General features: G+C 36.1%; 1 non-coding gene across 1 annotated transcript; it reads right to left on the minus strand.

The window, feature by feature from the left end:
• Positions 1-4,559: 4,559 nt before the first annotated feature.
• LOC143652602 (U6 spliceosomal RNA) lies at positions 4,560-4,666 on the minus strand. Its single transcript, XR_013160782.1, has one exon. It is a non-coding gene; the product is annotated as a U6 spliceosomal RNA (small nuclear RNA).
• Positions 4,667-6,817: the final 2,151 nt, after the last annotated feature.

Here is a 6,817-nt window from a genome sequence, read left to right on the forward strand (position 1 = left end):
TTTTATTTAATATAATTCCTTCATGCTTTTCCTGCTTTCTTCCGGGCCAGAGTATATACTTATCTCTCTGACTGCATATTTGACTTTGTAAACGCTCCTCCCCACCCAAATCTAATACAGTTCCCTGTACTTTTTAGAGGTTTTCAATAAATATTGCAACTAATTAGCTAACTAGACTGGAAGGTTCCCCAGATGTTGCCAATCTGTAATTTTACTTACTCCCCTTATGCTTTAACATGTTCATTTTAATCCCCCTTTTTGAATAGGTCCATATATGATCACGTTTTTTTGTGGGGGGTGGATACAATACAGTAATAAGGTTCTTTCCAGCACTTCTTATAAATAAAGTTTGTTAGATGGGTGCTAATAAATGTTACCATGATATGCCAAATTTCATTCTATTAAAGGGAGAGAAAAGTTGTAGTTTTCCATCATAGAACAATTGGAATTATTTCTGTATGATTGAAACATTATATTGGCGACACCAAAATTAATTTTCTTCAGCTACATTTCTAAGTTGTAAGGACATGCTATGGAATTCCAAGATATGTGAATCTGAAATTGAGCTTCCTGGAGGATAATTGATCATTGGTGGCTGTGAACCACTCCGTTCTTTTGTGCATCTTTAACAACTCAAAAGCTCGTAGAATTTCAGGCCTGGAAAGAACTTTAACAGCCATAGATTCACTTCCACTTGTTGCTTGAATAATGCACTTTTCACATGACAGTCTTATCCTTTCAAATATTCAGAGGCACTCATCATGTCATAACACCCCTCCCTCCATAAAGACTTTTCCAATTCAGAGCAAGCAGTAAAAATTGTCAAATGTTCCTCATGTAATGTAGTTTCAAATATTCTGACCCATCTGGTGTAGTGTCCCTGGAAAGTTCTCCAGTTCATGTCTAAAACTGAGCATAGTTTGGACAAGTTGTAATACTTTGACTTCATTCCTTTATCCAATAGCTGTTGGGAGTCTGCTGTGTGTGAGGCACTGTGCTGAGTGCTAGACATGGGTAGGCACCAAGACACCGCCTGTACCCTTACGGTACCTGCCACCTAGGAACTGATCAATATGTTAGTATAGCATAAAGACTAAGTAAAATTTGGACCATCGCACACAAGCAATAGTTTAGAGATTAAGTATCAGATGTAGTAGAGTAGAAAGCACATTCCTTAAAGTCAGGCAGACCTGGTCTGAATGTTAGCTTTGTAATTTATTGTATATGTAAAAGTGGACATTATTTAAAATACTTTGAGCCTCAAATTTTTACCTGTTCATAATTTTAACAAATTAGCTAAGATTAAACAGAGTTACTTAGTTTTTCTTTAATTGCAGGAGTTTTCAGTGCTTTTAACATGCTAGCATGTTTTGTGACTCTCTAAAGGAGAATATGATTTGCAGCAATTTCTCAAATTTATTTGAGAAATAACCTTTTCTGGGTAGCATCCAGGCTAACAATTTGCATTTTCTCTGAACATGGTGTGAAAATTCTAGTGAGATCTTTGGATATGTTGCGCTGTCCCCTGGGCTTGTCTGGAAGTATGACTGTCCCTCTGGGTCATGGGAGTGGCTAAGCAGGAAAATTTATTCCAAGCTAACACAAAGAGGGCAACTATTTTTCCCCCTGCTTTCGATAAAAAGAAAAGAAAAAATGCAGTCAGCAAAGAAGTGAAGGGTTAAGGTTTTTGTTTTATATATGATGTTTAGATATAGTCCTCAGGTTTGGGAAACCCTGAGGAATTACTGTAATGAAAATACTATGAGAAATAAATTAGCAGGAAGGAGAAAAGACTGAAGATATTATGTGGTGGGCTGGGCAGAATCAAGCATGCTGTCCCCTTTCATGAAATTAAATATTTCTGTTTATGTGATGGAAAATCCATGCTGATTCATTCTCATTAAAGCTCGAGCAAGTTCATCAGAAAAACTTTATAGAGACCTTGGGGAAAACTCAACAGGGGGGAATTTCCTGTTAGGGGCTGGGGGTGGGGAGAGAGTATTTTTCCTTTATTGGGGTTTGCTTTGTTAATTGGTGTTTGAAGAAACCCCATTTCTTTCATAGTTGAAGCTAAGCAGAATTAATGTTAATTAAAAAATCATGTTAGTGTTCCCAGAACACTTTCAGGCAGCTAGTTGAGAAAGGCTTGTCCAAAACATTCTTCTTTTAGTTTTGTTTGCATGGGGAACCAAAGGGCAAGCAGTTTGAACAGGGCAAGAGAAGGAGCTACCAGTTTATTTCTGGAACACAGCAGGATGTGTTCCAAAAGACACTCAAAATAAAGAACACACCAAAAGGTACCAAAAATGATCTCCTTGTTTTCTTTTTTAAACCAAGACAGAGCCAAGCTTGGGAGCTGTAAAACAGGATGCTGTCCCAGACTGGTGTGTGGGAACTGGCGGGTGTAATCTGCCTGTTTGTGTGATTGTAGTATGCAAATAAAAAAAAAAAAGTACAGTTTTTAAACCTTACTAATAGAACTAGATTGTATTTTCATTTGCATGTATGAATCTGTGCTGGGGTCTTTCCATTTAATATCCTTTAAGGACTATTTTACTGCACACACAGAGGACTTCAGTAAATAGATACATCGCCATCAAACCCCTGAGGTCTTTGTGCTTCCTCTGGGTATAATTAACGTGGATGGCTCACTAGAGCTAAACAACTCCCTCAGACAGCACAGGGAGGGGGAGAGTGAAATACTGTATATATTTGCTGTAGGTTCTGGAACCCTCTGATTATTTTTTTAAGGTATGAGTTACATACTATAGAAGAAGAATGTCTAAAATTGAGTTACATTTCGGTATAAGTAAACTATCACTAACAGAAATTCTGAAACGTGAATTGACTTTCAAATTCAATGAAAATAATAATTAGATTGTTTATCCACTTATGTAGTCCTCATTTCTTTCCTAAAACTATTTCAAGTGGCTTTTAACCAAGATCACATAAGTTTGACAAAATAATCCTAGGAATTGAAAATGGAATCTGTAAAAAAGAGGCAGTAGCTAATATACTAACCTCAAAGGCTAATATGGTTGTTCTGACTGAATATCAAGTTTGATTCTGAGGTTCCTAAAAGACACAGTTAAAAGAGAAAAAATGAATTGCTATCATTAGAAATGAAGAAACGCACAAACAAGTTTAGTTTCTTTCTGAAAGCACAGTTTTTCTGGCCCTAAATTCTAAAGGAAAAAATTACTTTACATTGCTTTTCTTTTAACCTTTTTTGAAAATTACTTTCAGGCACACTAATGATTTATGAATACATTTACAAATATGGAAGCATATAGACTAAATAGTTAAAATTCTCCTTTACCCTTTTAAGTTCACTTCCCCACCTGGATCATACCTGGCCTTTTTCTAAGACTCCCCTGCCTGTCTCACATATACTTGTTTTTTTCCTCTAAAAATTCATATATGGGATCATATTACATGAATTGGCATGCTTTTATTTATCTCCATGCCTTGAAGGTCATCCAAACCAATATATGTAGTTCTACCTTCTCAAAACTATTTTCTGGATGATCTGAAATTTATCAGAATACCATCCTGTGTATGAGTTGCTTTCATTTTTTAACATGTGCACATGTTCAAATATGACTGTGGGGTAGATATAATAGATACTTAAACATGGAAAAACTAGGTTAGAGGGTGCTGCAGTAAATGAAATCATAATATGGAGGGACGTTGTAATTGAGGGCACCAAGCCCACAGTACTTCTTGGCTTTTTGGTGTGGGTAGTGTTCCTGAAAGACCCATCTTTAATTCAGTAAAAAGAACTTTTAGCCAGTGCCCCTTCAAAAAGAGGTGATGTCCAATGACATCCAGGGGTGAAAGTCTCCCTGGCAACATGGGAGAGGACTCCCAGGGATGAATTCAGACCTGGCACCATGGGAGCACTAATTCCATCCTGACCAAAAGGGGGAAAAGAAGTATAATTAATAAAAGTATCAGTGGCAGAGAGAGTTCAAATAAAGTCGAGAGGCTACTCTGGAGGTTGCTCTTATGCAAGCTTCAGGTAGACCTTGCTACCTATCATAACCTGCCAACCCCCAACCAGTACCATTCCAGCCAGTCATAAAGAACACCTAGGGCAATGTATAAGATTCCACCAGGATTCCATGCACTAGAGTAACTTTCTAGAAACCTACAACCTCCAAATAGGTCCCTGATCCAGATAAGTCCTGAAACCTAGTCCAGCCTCTCCAGAACATCAGATAGTTCCATCTCCCTACCCTATATTAGTGACAGACCCTTCCAATATGAAAAATTTAGAATTGCTATAGCCCAAACACCCCTAAAGAGAGAGATGGAAAGATCAAAGGTGATGGTGGAGTTATACAGAGAAGATAGGATTTAACAAGTGAATACGAATGCTGAATCATTAAATTGATATTAGTCACCAGTATTTTAGAGCAGCTAGAAGTAAAAACCTAAAGTTGTGAAATTGTAAACCATATTAAACTTTGAAATATGTTCTGCAGCTAATTGTGGTGCTCTGCTTTGAAATTTATAGCTTTTTTGTATATATGTTATTTTTCTTTCTTTTTTTTTTTTTAAATATGGAACGCTTCACGAATTTGCGTGTCATCCTTGCGTAGGGGCCATGCTAATCTTCTCTGTATCGTTCCAATTTTAGTATATGTGCTGCCGAAGCGAAAACTATATGTTATTTTTCACAAAAAAAGAAGGAAAAAAGTCAATTGTGATGATAAAAAAATATTTAAACCCTCTAGCCTCTTATATTCTGGAGGAGCTAGAAGGAAAAATATGAAAGTATCATATGGTAGCCCACGACAAACTCTGGGATCTGTCCTGTAACTACTTGTTGAAGAGTGCTTTGAAAACTATTGCTTTTTTATTTCTTCCCGCTTTGTAAAAATGTTATACTATACAAGAAAAAAAGTTAAAAATTTTAAAAAAATTTAAATTAAAAAAAGATGTGATGTTTATAAAGATGTGCTTTAAAGATGTGTTTATATTAAATTTTAGATTAAGTTCAGACTAATAACGTCTTTAACTTTTTCTTAATTGCTTATGTTGTTCTGAATTTCACATCCTTCTTCCCAATTATTCCATTTGAATATGCACAAACAAGTTTTTCTTCTTTGTTGAAAAACTCATGTTTTTAACTGATATTTGTGATTATTAATAATGCTTGAGAAACAGAATGACTCTTTCCAGTCAAGGATCTATAGAAGTCTAAAGAAATGTTGATTAAGAGAGAGCTAATAAAGCACATTAAAGTTTGCTTAAAAATTCTGAAGTTGTTTCTGGTACAACTTGACCATAAAAGAATAAAACTTAAATCTTAATGTAAATGCCAGCATTTTTAAAATACACAATGCTTCTGTTTTTTAATGATTTTTTTTATTAGCGATATTGTAGATTTATAGAAAGATCATGCAGAAGATAGAGAATCTCCTTATGCCCACTCCCATTTGTAACATTTCACATTAGGGTAGTACCTTTGCTAAAACAGATGAGAGAATATTATTAAAATTGTACTTTTAACCATAGTGCATGGTTTACATCAGGGTTCACTTTTTGTGTTGTTCAGTCCTGGTTTCTTTACTTTTAATTTTTTGTTCTAGCAACATATATGACACCTAAATATTCCTCTTTTAACCATATTCAGATATATGATTTAGTGGTGTTAATTACATTCACAGTCTTGTGTTACCATCATTACTATGAATTACCAAAATTTCCCATCACCCCAAACAGAAGCTCTGCACCAATTAAGCCTTAACTCTCTGTGCTGGTTTGAAAAGATGTGTGTCCCCTAGAAAAGCCATGTTTTAATCTAAATCCCATTTCATTAAGGCAGAATAATTCCTATTCAATACTGTATGTTTGAAACTATAATCAGATCATCTCCCTGGAGATGTGATTTAATCAAGGGTGGTTGTTAAGCTGGATTAGGTGACAACATGTCTCCACCCATTTGGGTGGGTTTTGATAAATTTCTGGAGTCCTATAAAAGAGGAAACATTTTGAAGAATGAAAGAGATTCGAAGAGAGCAGAGAATGCTGCAGAGCTACGAAGCAGAGAGTACACGAAGCAGAGAGTACACGAGCCAGTGACCTTTGGAGATGAAGGAAAACGCCTCCTGGGGAGCTTCATGAAACAGAAAGCCAGGAGAAGAAGCTAGCAGATGATGCCATGTTTGCCATGTGCCTTTCTAGATGAGAGAGAAACTGTGACTGTGTTTGCCATGTGCCTTCTCACTTGAGAGAGAAACCCTGAACTTCATTGGCCTTCTTGAACCAAGGTATCTTTCCCTGGATGTCTTTGATTGGACATTTCTATAGACTTGTTTTAATTGGGACATTTTCTCAGCCTTAGAACTGTAAGCTATCAACTTATTAAATTCCCCTTTTTGAAAGTCATTCTCTTTTTGGTATATTGTATTCCGGCAGCTAGCAAACTAGAACACTCTCCATTCCCTATCTGCACCCCAGTCCCTGGTAACCTGTATTCTAGTTTCTAACTCTGTGACTTTGCTTATTCTAATTATTTCACAACAGTGAGATCATATAATATTTATTCTTTTGTGTCTGGCTTATTTCACTCGACATGATGTCTCCAAGGTTCATCCATTTAGTGTCCATTGCACGTATCAGAACTTCATTCCCTTTCATGGCTGAGTAATATTTCTCTCTGTGTATATACATCTGTTGATGGATATTTGGGTGTGTCCATTCTTGGCAATTATAATAATATCTCTGAGAACATTGGTGCAAAAATATTTGTTCAAATCCCTGCTTTCAATTCTTTTGGGAATATACCTACTGGTGGGATTGCTGAGTC

The sequence above is a fragment of the Tamandua tetradactyla genome, chromosome 1 (genome assembly GCF_023851605.1).
Source record: "Tamandua tetradactyla isolate mTamTet1 chromosome 1, mTamTet1.pri, whole genome shotgun sequence".
In the NCBI taxonomy this organism is placed as follows: domain Eukaryota; kingdom Metazoa; phylum Chordata; class Mammalia; order Pilosa; family Myrmecophagidae; genus Tamandua; species Tamandua tetradactyla.